Here is an 18,081-nt window from a genome sequence, read left to right as displayed (position 1 = left end):
ATAATACTTGCTTACAAATTTCCAGCACACAGTAAGCATCAGATAAATGTGGGCCACTAGCACTTTACAAATGTTATCTTTCAGGAGTTACTCTGATCTGTAGCAGGTACTAGTAGTGAGGAACTGGCTGCATATTACCTGGTTGGCAAGCAAGGCACAGCTCACTCCAAGTTGTTATATACAATTACTAGAAAAAAGAAGTTATCTAACTATAATCTGTTCCGACAGAATTATTATATTATTAAAATGTTACACATTATACATGTATGTATAAACAATGTTAAATATGTAATTAGTAAAGAAACATGCTTAACCAGTATGAATTTGCTTCATGACTCTCTCATCTTACCTGCTACTTGGTACAGATGAAGCTCTGGAGTGAGAGTGCCTAAGTGCTTCACATCCTGGCTGTGTGATCTCAGACGAGTCACTTAGACTCTCTCATGCCTCTTTCCTCATTTGAAGGAGAAAAGAAAACTAATCATTATATCTATGTCATAGGATTATTGTGAATATTAATCATTTTAAAATGTTTGGTACATCATAAGTGCTCAATAAATATTGGCTTTTATCACTTTTAAATTTTTCTAAAACATGACAAATATAAGCCATTCTTCATTGGGATTCTTTACCTCTGAGGAATGAAGAATCCCAATCCTACCAATGAAGGAGACGCAGGAGACTGGGGTTCAATCCCGCATTGGGAAGATCCCCTGGGGAAGGAAATAGCAACCCTCTCCGGTGTTCTCCCCTGGGAAATGCCATGAACAGAGGAGCCTGGTGGGCTACAGTCCATGGGGTCACAAAGAGTCAGACCCAACTTAGCAACCGAGCATACACATATGTCTCCTACCCAGGTTGCCAGGAGATCCTGCCTCAGTCAGTCCAGGGCATCCTCGTCTGTGTCATGTCGCAGTCCTGAAGACTTACCTGTGTACCCCAAGAGGGCTCTTGGTCTGTGCCCTTCTTTGTGTGGACACTCCTGAAACCCCTAACACCCACTGACCACATCCATCTGTCCACAAGCTGTGGCTCAATCTTATTCATTCAACACTTTGTTTTCTGAGCACTGTATCCTGGATACTATAGCCAGTACTGGGAATGCAATAACAAAAACAAAACAGACAATAATCTCTGCCTTCATGGAGGTTCCAGTAAAGCAAGATCACTAGGCCAGACTGGTGCCAGAACCCTCTCCTGAACTCCCGTAAAGAAGCCCCTTGGCCTGGGCCAGTATGCAGAGCACTCTGATCGTCCCTATTTGGGGGTCCTTTTGCCTCCAGTGCAGACAGTTCATGCAGACTCTGATATCTACACCCCACAGAAAATTCCCAAAGCCCACTCTCCTCTCCTGGACTCAGGAAGTGTTTCTTCACCACCAGGTACACTCCCCTCCCCTCCACTGGTCCTTGTTCTGAGAAAAAGGTCAGCATAGGAGCTTCAGAACCATTCCTAAAGCCCCCAGAAACTGTGAACTTTCCTCCTGAGCCAGGACTACTTGTCTCTTCCAGAGGCTTCCTGGCCACATCCACAGGAGACAGAAGGCAAATCACTATTCATTCTCCTGTGATGAGCCTTTAGCCAACAAAACAAGACAGGCTCCTCTCCCAGGCAGGTTATTCAGACACCCAGTGGTACAGAGTGGGTTAAGGGAGAAGGCATTTATGGTTCAACAGGCAGCACCTGAGTTACAGAAGCGTCAGAGGGAAAGAAGACATAGAATAGACTCGTGGATCTGACAGTCAGAAGAAATTCTGAGACAGCCATTTCAGTAGGGTTCAGGAGCCAGGCTTCAGATGGTCGGGGAGCCACACAGAAGATCAAGAACAGAGGTGAGAGCCAGCTGAGATTAGATTGGATGCTTCTTCCTCAGAGAAAGATGGGAGTGTAGGATAAGCATCAAGGCAGAGAAGAGTGAGGACCAAGGAGGGAGCTCTTGTCCAACAGCTCAGTGATCTGGGGATGAGTCAGAGTGTTTGAGAATGATGGTGGATTCTGTAACCTCTCCTCTCCCATCCCTGCAAGAGCAAGGAAGGGGCATTATTTGGCTCGAGAGGATGGATTTCTGCTCAGAACTGAGCTTCCCTCAGCTGAACAAGAGGCCAGACCAGTGGTGCCCACGCTGCTTAGAAAGGCATCACATTTCTTTCCATGTCTATCAGACTTCTGATAATCTGTTCTTGCCGACTTCACATCCTGCCTCTCTCTTCTTGGTTCACTGTGATCCAGCCCACTGGCAGTCTCATTCTTCCTGAAACACACCAAAGTCTTCCATAACCACCCTAAGCAGAGACTTTCCTCTGCTTACTACTCAGTCCCTTACTATCCTTTTACCCAAGGCATGGGCTCCCTTTCTAACCCTCAGAGCTTAGGGCTATTGCCTTTGCTATACATTTGACATTACAGTGACTTGAAGTTATTCAAACCTGGCATGGAAGAAATGTAAAAAGTCTCCTGCATAGCTCCAGATGGCTTTGTAAATTAAATTAAACCCACAACTGGCCCAGGAACTTTCCCCATCATAATTACATTATTGATCATTAACATTTGAAGAGGCTGCAGAATGAATCCTGGACACTGCAATAAATTATCATTGTCTACTGGGCAGGTTCCATGAATCAGGTGCCCCGGAGCCTTCTGAGACTGTCTGATGATGTAATTTAAATGATGCTGTTTTTGCTCTTTGGTAAATGAGAGGCCAGCAGGGGCAGAAGTGGGGCAAGTGTGCGTGTACATCCAATCTACACTATGGGCGACTGGCCCCAAATACCTAATAGTGAAAGTCTAGTACAACTCTCTCTAGCTCCCAAGGTACTCTGCTTTTCCAAGTCATTTTTAGTTTCCATCTTAGTATGATGCAAGACCCCTTCAGGAGCACCCATTTCCCATCACTCCCCAATGGTCCATTCACCCTGGGATGCCTACACCTCTCCTGACGCTACAGGCACTAAGGCATCACTAATACTAATAACAACAGTATTTTGGTAAGTGCTAAATCTGTCCCCTTCACCATGTCAAGTGTTTTGAATACATTCATTCAGTTTAAACCATCAATACTGTCATCCCCATTTACAGATGAAACAGATTCAGTTCAGAGGTAAAATTGAGCTCTAAGATCTATCTAACCCTCAAGCCCAATCTCTTTGCAGCTACTTCTCCCTAGCATGCTCTTCCTGGCCCTCTCAGTGGCCTGGTTATAGCCTTCATGGCTCCGCTCAAGAATCATTCCTCCAGGAAGCCTTTTTTCATTATCTTTTCACATCCCCTCCTGGGTTGGGTGCCTCTTCTCTGCTATTTCATGGCATTAAGGGCTAACCCTGTTATGACACTGATTGAACTACACTGAATTTCCTGCTAACCTATTTCCTGATGTAGACATTGAGAGTCATGAGAACAATATTGAGAGACATTATTTTCAAACTGTGTGTTCCTAGTATCTGGCTCAGTAGGTATTTTCTGGATGAATGGAAGGATGGATGAATGGATGAACATAAATTTATGTATACGCAGATATTACCTTAAATAGATCACGATAATTTATGAGACTCAGTTTCCATTTCTGAAGAATATGAACATAATTAAAGAGAGATTTTATTTGTCAGAGCATGATAAAAACCAGTATGACCAAAATTAACTCAACCCATCAAGTAATTTTCTATGTATATCATGAGCCCCTGAATGACAAAGGAGACCACTGCCTCTTCAAATACCAAGCACATATGTCAAGGGGACCTGTGCATTTGTTGCTGAATATTCATGCCTCTCACTAAGGGGAACTTTGCACTGATAACTGAATCAGTGACATCTAAAAACAGAGAGCCAGCAGTCACCTGCCTAACCAGACTGTGCTTCGGCCAGAAATAAATGCTGCATGTTTCCCAGTATTTGGGGTGTGATGAATATCCACATTTTTGAGCAAAGTGAAAGCAGCAAGGCTGGAAGTCTTGGGTGACAGCAGGCACCAAGAGAAAAGAAACCAACATTGACTAATTATCTAGCAAAGGTATGTGCCAGGCTCTCTGTCTATGCATGAATGTCCTTTAAAGTATCAGAAGGTAGAAATAAGCAGTATGACACATGAGATTAGGAGACACCCTTTAAAAGTTTAATGTATGCCCTAGATGGGAAAAATTATGGTGGTTGTTGGGGAGAGGGGTGCTCATAACAGACACACCCTGTTGTTTGCATAGGGCCTAGAACCACATGAAAAAGAATCTGAAGAATGTCTACACAGGGTTTAACTTTGTTGGTCAAGTCAGTGCTAGAAGGTGGAAGAGTTGAAAATAAAGTTAATTTTTAAGGAAAGTCTGAGAAAAAAATTCCTAGAAGGGAGAAGTCTGGCCAAGACTGGGTGTGAGGGATAAGCAGGGGATCAGGGCTCAGCAGATGGTGGTCCTTGGATCTGCCTTGGCCTCCCCACAAGCCAAGATGAGCTGTGTGTAGGGAGCAAAGAGTACTGACTCAGGATTTAACACCTCTCTCCATCCAGCTTTCAGAAGGCTAATTCAAAGTCAAATGGAGATGAAAAGAAATATAACAAGTAATCCTCCACTTCTTTCTGGATGGCTCAGTGGGTAAAGACTCTGCCTGCAATGCAGGAGACACAGAAGATCCAAGTTCAAGCCCTGGATGGGGAAGACCCCCTGGAGAAGGAAATGGCAACCCACTCAATTATTCTTGCCTGGTGAGTTCTATGGATGGAGGAGCCTGGCGGGCTGCAGTCCATGGGGTCGCAAAGACTTGGACACAACTAAGCACAAACACAGATGAAAGAAAGAATCCTCCACCTCAGAGTCATCAGAAGCAGAATCATGCAGGCCTGAACCCTGAGAAGGACAAACTACAGAACAACGGAAGACATTACTTCACCTCAGGCATCACCTTTCAAAGACTCTGTTGGAGTGCTGACCTTAGAAAAGATGAGAAGAGACAGCCATGTCTGAGGTCAAAAAATGGAGATCTTTCTCTGCTGAGAAAGCAGGTGCCTCACCTGAGAAGGTGATATCCCAGGTCCCAAGCATTTAGCACCCACCACCCTGTGGGAGCCTGGCAGCATAACTACAGGAAAAAGTGAGCCCCTGAGACCAGAGCAGAGAACAGCAGGACAGACTCAGTCTTCAGAGGCAGGGACCAGCCAGGAGGTGTCCATGCGAGCAGAACAAGAGCCCAGAGGGCTGCTGGTGGGGCAGCCAGAGCAGGGCTACAGAGGCCCAGGGCCGCAGCGCTGTGCACTGGACCAGTCACCGAGGGACAGTTCAGGACACACTTAGTGACAGGTAGAGTGGCTTGTGTAGAATACTTGAATCCAACAGAAGTATACAGGAAGAGGTGATCATAAAAAAAAAACCAAAAAACCAAACCTGCCATCTAGCTTGAAAGGGCTACAGATTTTGCTGTAGCTAAAGAAATGGGAATTAACAAGTTCTCCAAAGGCAAAGGCCTTGACCATACTGCTCACTGTTGTGTTCTCCATGCCTGAAAATGCTTGGTGCGTGGATCAGTCAGCACTTAACTATCTGTCTGGTGGTTAGATGCAAGCATGCCTACTATTGGGGCTAGGTTTGCACTCACCAGCTGCCAACATCTGGAACATGGGGGTTACAAACATGCTATTTCTAATTCTCGAACCAATGGCTATGTCATTATTTCAGCATTTCTCATTATCATCAAAATACTGGTAACCCAAACGTTTTATCAGTGTTGAGAATTCAAAATTTTAAATTTAAAAAAGCGATAAAATCCTAAGTATGTTTCAAAAATAAAGCTACATATAAATAAAAGTATCAAGTAAAACAAATATATGGGCAAAATACATGTTACACATATATCAGCAATATATTCGTAGAGGAGAAATTAACTTTGAGTGCTTATTTTTAAATAATTACATAAGAGTAAAATGCAAAGTGTGACTTTAAAAAGTAAAGTGTATCAAATAAATCACTGCAGAGTTATATGCACATTTCTCTGCAAGAGAACCCTGGAAATTTGGGAATCAGACAAAAATGTTACAGGTAAACTCAAGACATCGGCCTCTGATTCCTTCATCTGCAACTGACCTAATACTTTTGATAATCGGAGAAGAAAATCTTCTTGAAAAATGTAGGATCACTTCACCTTACCACTTACTACTAGCTCCATCAACCTAGGACTATAATTTTTTATTGACTGAAAGCTGTGTTTTATATTTCAAGAAAGCATTTTTGGTCTATCTTTGCCTTCTTCTGCTTAGTTAAATATAAATGTTGATTTCCTATATCAATATCAATACCTTTGAATGATATTTCTCCTGGAATCGAAATTTCCAGGAAAAATATCAATAACCTCAGATATGCAGATGACACCACTTTAATGGCAGAAAGGAAAGAGAAACTAAACAACCTCTTGAAGGTGAAACAAGAGAGTGAAAAAGCTGACCTTAAAATTCAACATTCAAAAAACTAAGATCATGGCATCTGGTCTCATCACTTCAGGGAAAATGGATGGGAAAACAATGGAAACAGTGACAAACTTTATTTTCTTGGGCTCCAAAATCACTAGGGATGATGACTGCAGCCATGAAATTAAAAGACACTTGCTCCTTGGAAGGAAAACTATGACAAACCTAGACAGCGTATTAAAACAGAGACATCACTTTGCCTACAAAGGTCCATACAGCCAAAGCTATGGTTTTTCCAGTAGTCACATACAGATGTGAGGGTTGGACCATAAAGAAGGCTGAGTGCCAAAGAATTGATGCTTTCAAACTGTAGTGTTGGAGAAGACTCTTGAGAGTCCCTTGGACTGCAAAGATATAAAGCCAGTCAATACTAAAGAAAATCAGCCCTGAATATTCACTGGAAAGATTGATTCTGAGGCTGAAGCTCCAATTCTTTGGCCACCTGATAAGAAGAGCTGACTCACTGGAAAAGACCTGGATGCTGGGAAAGATTGAGGGCAGGAGGAAAAGGGGGCGACGTGAGATGGCTGGATGGCATCATCAACTCAATGGACACGAGTATGACCAAACTCTGGGAGATAGTAAAGGACAGGGAAGCCTGGCATGCTGCAGCCCATGGGGTCACAAAGGGTCAGACATAACTGAGTGACTAAACTGCCACCACCACCTTTGAATGTACGTTCTCCTATTTGATAAAATCTTTGAATTGAAGGTAGAATTATTCTTGCAAGAAAACTTTGTTTTTACAGACAATTGAATTTCTTTCTCTCATTAAGAGCCATTTAAAAATATAGAGATGAAAACTCTGTAAGTGAGCATATTTTTGATTTATTAAAAATTTTAATGCATGACACAACTCTTCAGACAGGGCTTAAGATTATAATGATTTACATGTCTGACTTTTATTACAGAAATACAATATTATACCAACACCAATAACAAAAAACCAGTATTGTATATGTTAGTTGCTCAGTCATGTCTGACTCTTTGCAATCCCATGGACTGTAGCCAACCAGGCTCCACTGTTCATGGAATTTCCAGGCAAGAATACTGAAGTGGGTTGCCTTTAAACCATTGAACCAAAATGTAGGACTTCTTTTTCTGAAGCCTTGAAAACTGCTTTGAGTTAGTCATGCTTATAAATGGAGAAACGGAGGCCTGAAAACTGAATCCACCCTGTCTTTAATTATCAATGGTAAAACCAAGACTGGCAGCCAGGCAGGCTGACTTCAGAGCCTGTGTACACTTTATGACCTTGCACCTAAAGGACAAGAGTAATGGATCCAACTTGGGAATATTATGAAGATCCTAGGCTCAAAGAATTATCTGAAACTACAGCTTTTCCTAGTGAAGTATCATCATCAGGTGAGATTTGGCAAGAAGCCAAAGATCCTAGAAGGACCTTCAGGAAAGCAAGTTTTTGGCTGGAGCCTTTACATTTCAAGGCTGTTAATGTAGATCTGGGTGACCTCCACATTAACCTGTCCTTGAAGAGTGGTGACCAGGCAGCTGCGCGACAGCGGAATCAGTTGCTGCTACTCTTGTCTGCATGCAGGAGAGCGAGCCCAGGAGTTCATCTTTAGCTCGATGACTCACTCCTTTTAGCAAGATGAAGTTGTCGAGGAAACTGGCTTCAAGCCTTTCCCATTGCGTATTCCTGATTTTTCATCTCTACTGGGACTTTGCGATCCCACAGGCAGAAGCACAGAAAGATACGAGTTTTAACAACTTGAATTATGAGGTCCCCTGGCCTCTGTAAGCTTGGAGAAATCACTGTGGATCCTCATGCTTGGGCATGTCTGCCTGTTTGGAATCTACCCTGTGGAAATACAGGATAATAGTTCAAAACATTGTCTTTGGCTACAAGTCCATACTCTGCAATAATCACCTTTGTGTTCATAGGCAAGTTACTTAATTTCTCTGTGTCTCATGCTGCCATATTTAAAATAGGGATATAACAATGTGTATCTCAAGGAATTGATGTGAGGGTTAAATAACCTCGCAGTTGTTAAGCAAAGAGCCTGACAAAGAATAAATAATCAATAAACATTAGCTATTCTTTATAATAACAGAAATTGCTATATTATATAAATATTTGCCAGATTGATGTGTTTGCAGTGGTAATGGCAGACCACTGAAATTAAACAATCCTCATTCAATCCGAAAGAGAATCCTCACACCCTATTTTAGCCTCTCATTTCAATCTTCTCCAGCACAAGAAGGTACGAGGCTGATTTAGTTTTCATCACCTCTCCCTGTCTGCCCTCTACTAAAGATGTGAAGACAGTTCAGTGTTCATCAGATCCTGAGTAGGAAAGGACGTGTTATATTTAGAAATCATTCTAGGATTATGAGTCAGAGAAAATGATGTAGCCGATCTTAGAGGCTTCAGAAGAGTACAATTTATCATTCAACATGTTTACTGAATACTGGCTATGTGCAAAACATAAGGCTGTAAACTCCTGAGGATACAAAGGCAGGTTCCCTTAAAAACAGCAGAAGAGCTCAGACCTAAACACCATAGTCCAGCTATTCACAACTTGACCCAAGACCACAACTATCACCTGAGTGGGCTGTACAAGACCCAGGAGTCCAGGGCATCTCAGGGGCTCGAGGGACTTGGAATCACTTAAAGTAAAGACAAACTTGGATGTTGAAGGTTTATTAGGAACCGAACCAGAGCGGAGCAAGATGGACCTCCTTGAAACAGGCAGGAGGGCAACATAGGCCATGTCTGGGAACAGTCTGCAGGACAGTTGGGCTGGAGGGGAGGGCTCAGGAATGTGAGTAGTTGAAGATAATCCAAGAAGGTTTGCTGGAAGCTGTTCCCATTTCTCTTTAGGCTACGGCATAGCCGAAAGTGGAGTGGAGACAGTCACTGCCCAGGTATGGGGAATGGCCTCTTTGCAATACTTGTGAAAGAGCAGAGGCCCACATCTGGAGCCAGCTAGAAGCTCACTGAGCCCACAGCTTAGCCAGACTAGAAACCAAGTCAGCTCATCAGGACCCTCTGGGCTCAAAGCTGTAGGAGTACTCCCAGGAGCCCTGAAAAATCACGGTCAGCATCTATCTCCAGGAGGGCCAGCCAAGGTACACTGCCACTGTGTGAGCAATCAAGAACTGGCTCATCCTGGGAGAAGCCCAAAATCATTCTTTCCCTGGCAAGAGAGATGGGGCTCAGTCACAGGTACAGTCCTGAGAACCTACCAACCTGGGGCGTTTGTGTAAGTAATCCCTATTGATCAGGAAATCTCAAGGTCTGATTAATTTGAGGTCAAAGAATTTTTCATGTCCTGCTGTCCCTGGGAAACAGGAACAGAGAAGTTATCTCTGGGAACAAGAAAGCTACTCAACTGAAGGTATGATATCAAATCTCAGTGGGCAGCCAAGAGCCTTCAGAAGCACCCATCTCCTCTTGCTGCCCTGCAAACTTCCTGAATCATTCAATCAGCAGCTGCCCGGCTGGACCCTCGGCCGTGGACGTGACTAAAAGGACACCAGGGCTGGCTGGGCCAGCAGATGCACAAGTGGAAGAGGAGGTAGGGGAAGCTGGAATCGAGCGACAGACATCTGTTCAGGCGTCCAAAGGGAATCTCCCGGCAGCGAGGGGAGTGTTTAAAGCACACTCGTTTGGTTAGCAAATGAAGAATCTTGAAGATAGTGCTGCCAAAAGGTGAGGGGTGGGACGCAGTGTGGAAGCAACAGATAAAAACCAAGAAGCAAAACTCCCCTGAGCTGAGTTCCAGGCCCCAGCTGACTCCTCAGCACAGCTCTTGGGCACCTCTTCCAGAGGATGATGAGTTTTCTCCTGGTAAGCTCTCTAAACTCCTAGCGTGCTTACCTTTGAGAATGAAGTTTTGTTGCTGTTGACAGTGCTGTCATCACTGTCTTCCAATCTCCTGGAACTTCTGTAGTGAAAATAACTTCAGTGGGGATGTGAATTCAGTCATCTATCGACTCATCGTGTCTCCAGCGGTGGAGGGGGGCAAGCAAGCTTTCAGCCTCTTGTTCCCATGTGTCTCTTCCAGATGTGGTGACATGGCCAGAGGTGCTGGATTCTGCTGCACCACAGGGACCATGTCAGGTCCTGCACATGGCACCGGTTTGCAGTCTGAACTTCTAGCTGCACACTCACTCACAGAACACTGCCTGAACACCCAAGCAGTGGGTGCCATGATGAGTACCATAAGAACCCTCCAGAAGGGGTCTTCTCTCTAGCAGAGGATTATACAGGCATATTACCTATGATTAAAGAGAGAGACCATGACTTACTTGAGAGGAGAGAAAGAGAGATTCTAACTTGAGCAGGACAGACTTTCATGGAAGAGATGGTTACTGAGCTGGACAAATCTTGGATGTGTGGAAATGAGAAGGAAAGCACTCCGGCAAGCAGAGACACCTTGAGCAGAGCTCAGAGATGGTCGACTCTGGGAAGGCTCTGAGAACAGCTTTGCCAGAGTTTGGCCAGAGACTGGAAATGGAAAGGAAAAGAGAAGAAGAGGGAACCTCAGCTGAAAGTCAGGTTTTAAACTCTCCAACTCTCCCTTCGTTTGCTCTGTTCTTCTTTTTCCTTCTCTTTCACTTGCTTCCTTTCTCCTCAGCCCAAATTCCATCCACCTAACCCTAACCCTCCATCCTTCCATCCAACCCAAACAATGCAAATGGAATGGGTGTGGGATTAGCATAGAACATCTACGGCTCTAGAGAAGAAAGTCAGAGGTCAACTGTCCTTTCCAAGAGGATGCAGCCCACTGCCATGGGGTGAAAGGAGACACCTACAACTTTGGCTGGAAAACCATATAAGCATCTCTTCAGCACACATGAAATCTGTAGGCTCACAGAGAGGCCCTTCTGCTTGGCAGATAGAATCTGACAGGGATCTGACCCAGAAAAGATGCAGGAAACTTCAGCCGAGAAAGGCAGCATAAGGTGGTTAAGAAATGTTCACAGTGGAGTCAGATCTGATATTCACAGCACCATCAGCTTTATAATGGGCATATTGAATTAAACGAGAGAATGTTCACAAGTGCTCAGCACAGGGCCTGATCCACATGAGTGCTCAGTACATGTCTGCTTTTTATTGTTTCACTTGTGACAAAGAACTAAGATCAGGAAGGACTACAATCCAAGCCAACCAAATCCAGAGACTTCCAGAGGGAGCCTACACATGAAAAGACCCCAGGTTTTGGAATCAGACAAAACCTGAGTTAGAACTCCAACTACACCATTCTCCAGCTGTGGAACTGTGGGCAACCTGAACTGACCAAGTCTCAGTTTCCTCAACTGAAAGATGGGGTTGATAACACATTCTCATTTGTATATGAGGATGTAGATAATGCTTCCATTTTGGGAGGGTTATTGTGAAGATTACAGATAATATAACCAAAGTTCCCTCATATACTAGGTCCTCAATTACTAACTGTAAAAACACTCAAGCTGTGATTTTAAAACATTTTACCCATGCTTCAGTTCAGTTCAGTTCAGTCGCTCAGTCATGTCTGACTCTTTGCCACCCCATGGACTGCAGCACGCCAGGCTTCCCTATCCATCAGCAACTCCTGGAGAATGCTCAAACTCATGTCCTTTGAGTCGGTGATACCATCCAACCGTCTCATCCTCTGTCGTCCCCTTCTCCTCCTGCCCTCAATCTTTCCCAGCATCAGGGTCTTTTCCAATGAGTCAGTTCTTCACATCAGGTGGCCAAAGTATTGGAGCTTCAGCTTCAGCATCAGTCCTTCCACTGATAGTGCCCATGCTTAGAGGCTCCTTGAAAGAGGTATGACTTTGGAGGCTCCCTACCCAAAGCTCCAAACCCTACACCTTTTCCTTCTCACTCTCCACCATCATTTAGAACTATCACAGATTATCCTCCTGTAGTGGCCGTTCAAGAGCCGCGTGGCTAAGTAAATAGGTTCAGTGAGCATGGTGATGGTGTTGACTCCATACTAGAATGCTCCATGATTTAAAACTTAATATAACAATGACAACTTCTGCTCTCTCTTTTTATTGTAATCAAACATACTAAGATTCCTCAGGAATGTTTAACTCTAAAATCACCATGGTCACTCAAAACTCTGATGATGGGTAAACTCAGCAAAGGGAAGAGCAAAGAGAACTACTGAAAGCCCCGGAGGGGGAGCAGAAGCGATAGCAGGAACAGCAGGAACACCAATGCCCACCTTAAATCCAAAGCACCAGGCCATGTACTGAGCACCCAGCACATACTTTCCTCTCTCAGGGACCACGAAGCTAGAAGCAGTGAAGGGGCTTGCTCAGGGTCACACAACTACAAAGTGCCATATCTGGATTTGAACCAGGATCGTCCAACCTTAGAGCTTGTGCACGTAACCACTCTGCTAACTGCTTGCACAGAGAACAGAGTGAAGGTTAAGTTATCTGTGTAGGCAAAGCAACTACATGGATGCCATGGATGTGAGACTCTCAATAATAAGTCTCACAAAAGGGAGAAATCCAGGAGAAAGCACACTGATGGGATGAGCATTCCGTGTTTGCTTATTCACGGAAGGCCTACTCTGGAACTGGTGGTGTTCCTGCTAAGCCCTACTGCACTTACACAGTCACAGAGCCAAGAGCTCTCTGTGGACAAGGACTGCAACTGCTCTTTATGTGCAGTGCTGAACACAGCAACTGGTAAGAGGTGGCGGTGGGGAGAAGTACGCTGAAATGAATGAATGAACAAATGAACCAACAGGCTAAACTAGTCAACAACTGACGTTTCCATTTCTCTTCTTCCCTCCTCAACTTCTACAACTTGAGAACTTTGCTGAGACAAAAACGGGACAGAGTAACATTAGCACCCTTGGATCCACCCCTATTGTCTCTGTCGTTGTTCAGTTGCTCAGTCTTGTCCAGCTATTTGCAACCCCATGGATTGCAGCACACCAGGCTTCCCCGTCCTATGAGATGTCCACTCCTATGAGAAGATTTAAATAGGCAGTGGCAACATAGGGTTATTCTAATTCCATTTTACTGTCCACACTAAAAAATAGCCACTTGACTAGTATAGTACCTGTCTTTCTTTGCCTATGTAGACAGTTTCCAGGGCAGGGGGTAAAAAGATTTCTAGAAGGAAAGGCTAGTGATGAGCTAAGTGAAAAATCCTGATCACAATCACATTGGACATCAGCCTTTGATGGTTTTTCTGCAGAAAATAAAGTCACTTTCTCTATAAGCACTAGATTTCATAAATTTTTTCTCTATCTAAGTTATTCTTTGGCTTATCAAATCATGCATTGCCACATCTCATTATTCTGTAAATAAGACCTAGTGTCAGAGAAATCTGGGTTTAATGGAGATGGAGATCACACAGCCTCAAAGCCTCTGAGAGCAAATGTAGCCCTTTTCCCCTACCCCTAAAAGAGGCAAATGCAAGATTTAATAGTCTTTAAGGCGGCATCACTGAGACAATGGACATAAACTTGGGCAAACTTCGGGAGACGGTGAGGGGCAGGGAGGCCAGGTGTGCTGCAGTCCATGGTGGGGGGCGGGGGGTGTCAGCATCGAGCTGAGCAGGCCTGACAGTGACCCTGACTGCCCTCGTGGAGACCAGTTCACTTTCAGCTGATTGCCTGCATCAACTAAACTATGCTCTCATTGGAGGACGAGGAGGGAGGCATCGGCTAGACAAGGAGTGGCCTCACTCATCTGCCTCGCTACTTGAAGCTTTCCAAAGGCAACAACACTTCAAGAAACTCCGCTCAAACCACGTGGAGAACAGAATGAAAATCGGAGGGTGGAGTAGAACCACAGCCAGAGAGAAGGAGAAAAGAGAAACAAGAGGAGGAAGGAGGGAAAAAATGGGAAATTTCAGAAAGGAGAATCATGGGCTTGATTTTATTTATTAAATACCACTACAGCGCTTACTATTTGCCAAGTACTGTCCTAAACACTTACAAATACTGACTCACTGAATCTTCATCATTAGCCTCATTTTACAGAAAAAAGAAACTAAACATGGGAAGCATCAGTGATCTAAGATCATGTGCCCAGTGTGTGGCAGGACCTGAACTTGATCCCGGGCAGCCTTGCTCCAATCCACAAACTTAAACACACCCTCATCAGGAAAGTCTGTTTTAATAGGAATACGTGACCTAAGGGTATTAACATTCCATGAAACAGCCAGAAAAATACTCAACAATTAGTTAAGGAATGTTGATAGTCTTCAACTAACTATTCTTAAAATATCAGATATTTCCTTGTAAATGAATATAAAGCAGGGAAAAGAGTGAAGGGGATACTCTTCCTTCAGGCTATAAAAGAAAAATAACAATGAATGGATCAACTGAAAGCAAATTAAGAGCCAGGATGTGGCCAATATGCCCAAGAGTCCCCATCTATCAGTACTGTGTTCTCACTAAAAAGTCACCAGGGGCTGGGAGGAATAGGACGTTTAGGTGAGATATTTACCGAAAACTAGCTTTGGGTATAAATATTATACTAAACATGAAGGCTGGTCAAACACGCCACCACAATAACTGGCTTGAGATGGACTCAGAAACCGGGGGCCACGTGAATTCTAGTCCCTCCCGGCCTTCAAGTCCTGTTTCCCGGTCTCCTTTACCAGGACAGGGAATTCTGTCTCAGAGCTCCCTTCTACTTCTCTTTCCAATTCAATTTCTTAGCTCCCGGCCTCAGCCTAGTGCTCTGGAACAACCCAACCCAGTCGTGGGTACGGTCTGACATATATTCTCCTGACAGGCTGCTGCACTCCACATAAGCCTATCTTAACATATTTTCGGCTCCAGGTCATTACTCCCTGTGAGGAAGAGTATGAATCACATAGATGGGAAAGCTGAGGTGGTCAAACCAGTTCTTCCCTTGAAGAACTTCCATAACCGCATAGGATACTCTCAGTCCAGAATGGTTGTGGGGCAGGAATGGCCTGGGCAATCCATCCTTTGATCAATCCACCCTCTTGTGGGCCAGATGGCAAAAAAAGCTGGCCACGACTACACTGTTTCTCTGAGCTCCCGTTCTATCGTATCTAGCTGTGGGCTTTTCTTCCTGTTTCTCTCTGACACTGCTTTTGAAGACTCTCCCCCTGCTCCTGCCTTTGTTCCCTGGCTGAGTGCTCTTCTGCTTAGGGTGTGCGTTGTGTCTTGATAGCGTGCTTCATGTTACTCTCATCTCCCTTGGGTTAGGAACGTTTCTCTGCGCTTCAAAATCACAGTGAGGGAAAAAATCTGTGATACACACTGAATTATTTCCCATGAGGTTGCCTTCTAAGTCCTGCTACAAATACAGTAAAGATAAATAGCAGTTTGGGCTTTGGCTATCAGCTACTATCAGCTTTTGGGGAGCATTATGTTATAAAGTCTGTCTACAAATAAATAGCATGTTTGGAGCTAGGCTGCTTTATGATGGAGGAAGAAATGACACTGTGGAAATTAACAAAAGCCTAGTCAGAGAACAGAGTCTCAAGAAAGCCTCCCTTGTTTAAGCTGGGTCCCCTGTCCTCCTCTGCAGTAGGTGAGGGTGAGTGGGAACGGTTCCCACTTTGTCCTCGCTCAGAATTTCTCCTCTTCCTGCACTGCTGCCAATCTGTCATGCTGGTTTGTCTGCAGAAGGCAGCAGAAGGTGCATGAAAGGGCCCTCCCCAGATAAAGATAGAGAGGCCAATGGTGGGCATCAGGACGAGGGTCCTCCCAGAGCAGCCACGGAGCAGGGAGCCACAGGGTGAGCCAAGCATCTCCGCCACTTCATGGCACTGTGCGTTGCTCCTGAGCAGGGCCACGTCAGCACCCAGAGAAGGTTCACTGCTGAAAAACAAAACTGACTGGCCCTCATGTCTGCAAGCCGGCCTGCCATGGGACCGTGTTGTGACCAGGCTGAGAATCACCAAAACACGTGTAGGACGGTCTGCTGTTTGCTCCACTTTGCGGTGATCCAGCAAGGGCACAGGAAACCATAGCATGACCTGAGGGCTCCTACCTGGGTTGAGGAGAATCTGTTGCTCTGGTTGTTGAAGGGAAAAACCACAACGGTTGCAATGAATCTAATAATGCTATCTACCAAAAAGCCTCATTTGCAGCTAATGATTGAGTAATAGTATCACCAGGGGCTGCTGCAGGCCCAAATAAAGCTTTGATAGCATCCTCACAAATCACTTGGCCGCTACTGTGAGTTCCCAGAAACTGGAAACAGGCAGTGGTTGCCATCTGCGTTGAGAATTTTTTAAATAGCTCTATTTTTATTGTTCTTATAATGAAAAGGGAATGTTTTGCATTTCCCAGAAATTGCTGTATATGTCCTCTTAATACCCAGTGAGGCAAACAGGATAAAAATTGGGACATTATGATCCACTGAAAAGTCACTCTTTTTGAAGAATGTTCAGTCTATCTGCTCTAGTCTCAGCTCTAAAGGCACATGGCTATCCTGATGGGGCCAAAGAGCAGGGCTGCCTAAAGCAAATACTGGCTCACCTTTGTCACAGGGAGGAAATAAGCTAAGGAGCATAGTTTTCTCAACTGTATACTTTATTCCCATTAATGTTACTTAAATGTTGCCTGTTGCCAGTTTCTACTGGCCAAGACAGAATCAAATGGACAAATGGCCAAGTAGCACCAAATATTTGTAGGTAGAGGATGTTTGGTTGCAGCAACTCAAGTCAACTTGCTGAATCAAACAGAAAAAGATGCTGTATTTGAATCTACAGATGTCTCGTGGACCATGTGGACAAAGTGGAGCTGGGCCTCAGAGCATGTAGGAGCATCTCTCTAGACAACTTCATTCTTCTTTCTCTCTCTTTAACTGGCTTGTTTTGCTACTTAGTGCACACAGTGGAAGATAGCCACCCAGACCTCTCAAGGCCACACATTAACCCCTCAGTAAGTGAAAAGACGGCCTCACTTGATCACAGGCTCAAATACACAGCTGAGAAAACCCAGTGGATCCAGTTTAAGTCTGGGTTTTACCCTTGGTCCAACATCTGTCAAGAGGGGTAAGATCAACACAATACAAAACGTCCACAAAAGTCCCATCTTGTAACCCGGCCACTAGGGCAAGGCAGTTCCAAGAGAAGGGAGGTGGCAGGGAGAAGCTACTGTGTGGGGACACAACAAGCAACGTGGGCCCAAGCCCAACACCACGGAAATCCAGGGAGGGAACACTGAGGAGGGCTAACGCATCGTCCGGAAACACACAAGGTTAGGAAATGAGAGAGCAGCTTTTCTACAACATCTCATGCAATCTTACAGAACAATGTGCCAGACTCTGTTTTGCAGAGGACAGTATTGAAACTCAGAGAGGTTAAGTAGCTGGCCCAAGGCCACCTGGCTAGTAAATGGTAGAAGCAAAATTCAAACCCATGTTGACTCTAAAACCCCATTCAGGCTCCATCTATTCCAACATGTTGACTCCCAGATGAACTCTGCCCAGAGATAAGTCTCCTGGGGTTGGAGACAAGCATTTGCCCCGAAGCTGGCTATTGTTTTCTGTGCCTGAGATTTCTCAAGGACCTCGGTTTGCCAAGCCCTGATGCAGCCAGTCCTGTGAGAGCTCTGGCCACAGCACAAAGGCCCCAGCATCCCCAAGTCAGAGGGACCCAGCAGGTGCCTGACCAGCTGCTCCCTCTCTAACACGCAGGCCACCCCCGCCCCAGGGGAGCATGTCAGCCCTGGGCTACT

The 18,081-nt window shown here is 44.8% G+C and overlaps 1 protein-coding gene across 4 annotated transcripts in view; it reads left to right on the top strand.

Annotated features, from left to right (window-relative positions):
• The window catches only part of TRPC7 (transient receptor potential cation channel subfamily C member 7), a 139,898-nt gene that overhangs the window by 54,676 nt on the left and 67,141 nt on the right, over positions 1-18,081 (top strand). The gene's annotated exons all lie outside the window — the stretch shown is intronic.

This window comes from Capricornis sumatraensis, chromosome 9 (genome assembly GCF_032405125.1).
Source record: "Capricornis sumatraensis isolate serow.1 chromosome 9, serow.2, whole genome shotgun sequence".
Taxonomy (NCBI): Eukaryota; Metazoa; Chordata; class Mammalia; order Artiodactyla; family Bovidae; genus Capricornis; species Capricornis sumatraensis.
This window is presented reverse-complemented; position numbering and strand designations above follow the sequence as displayed.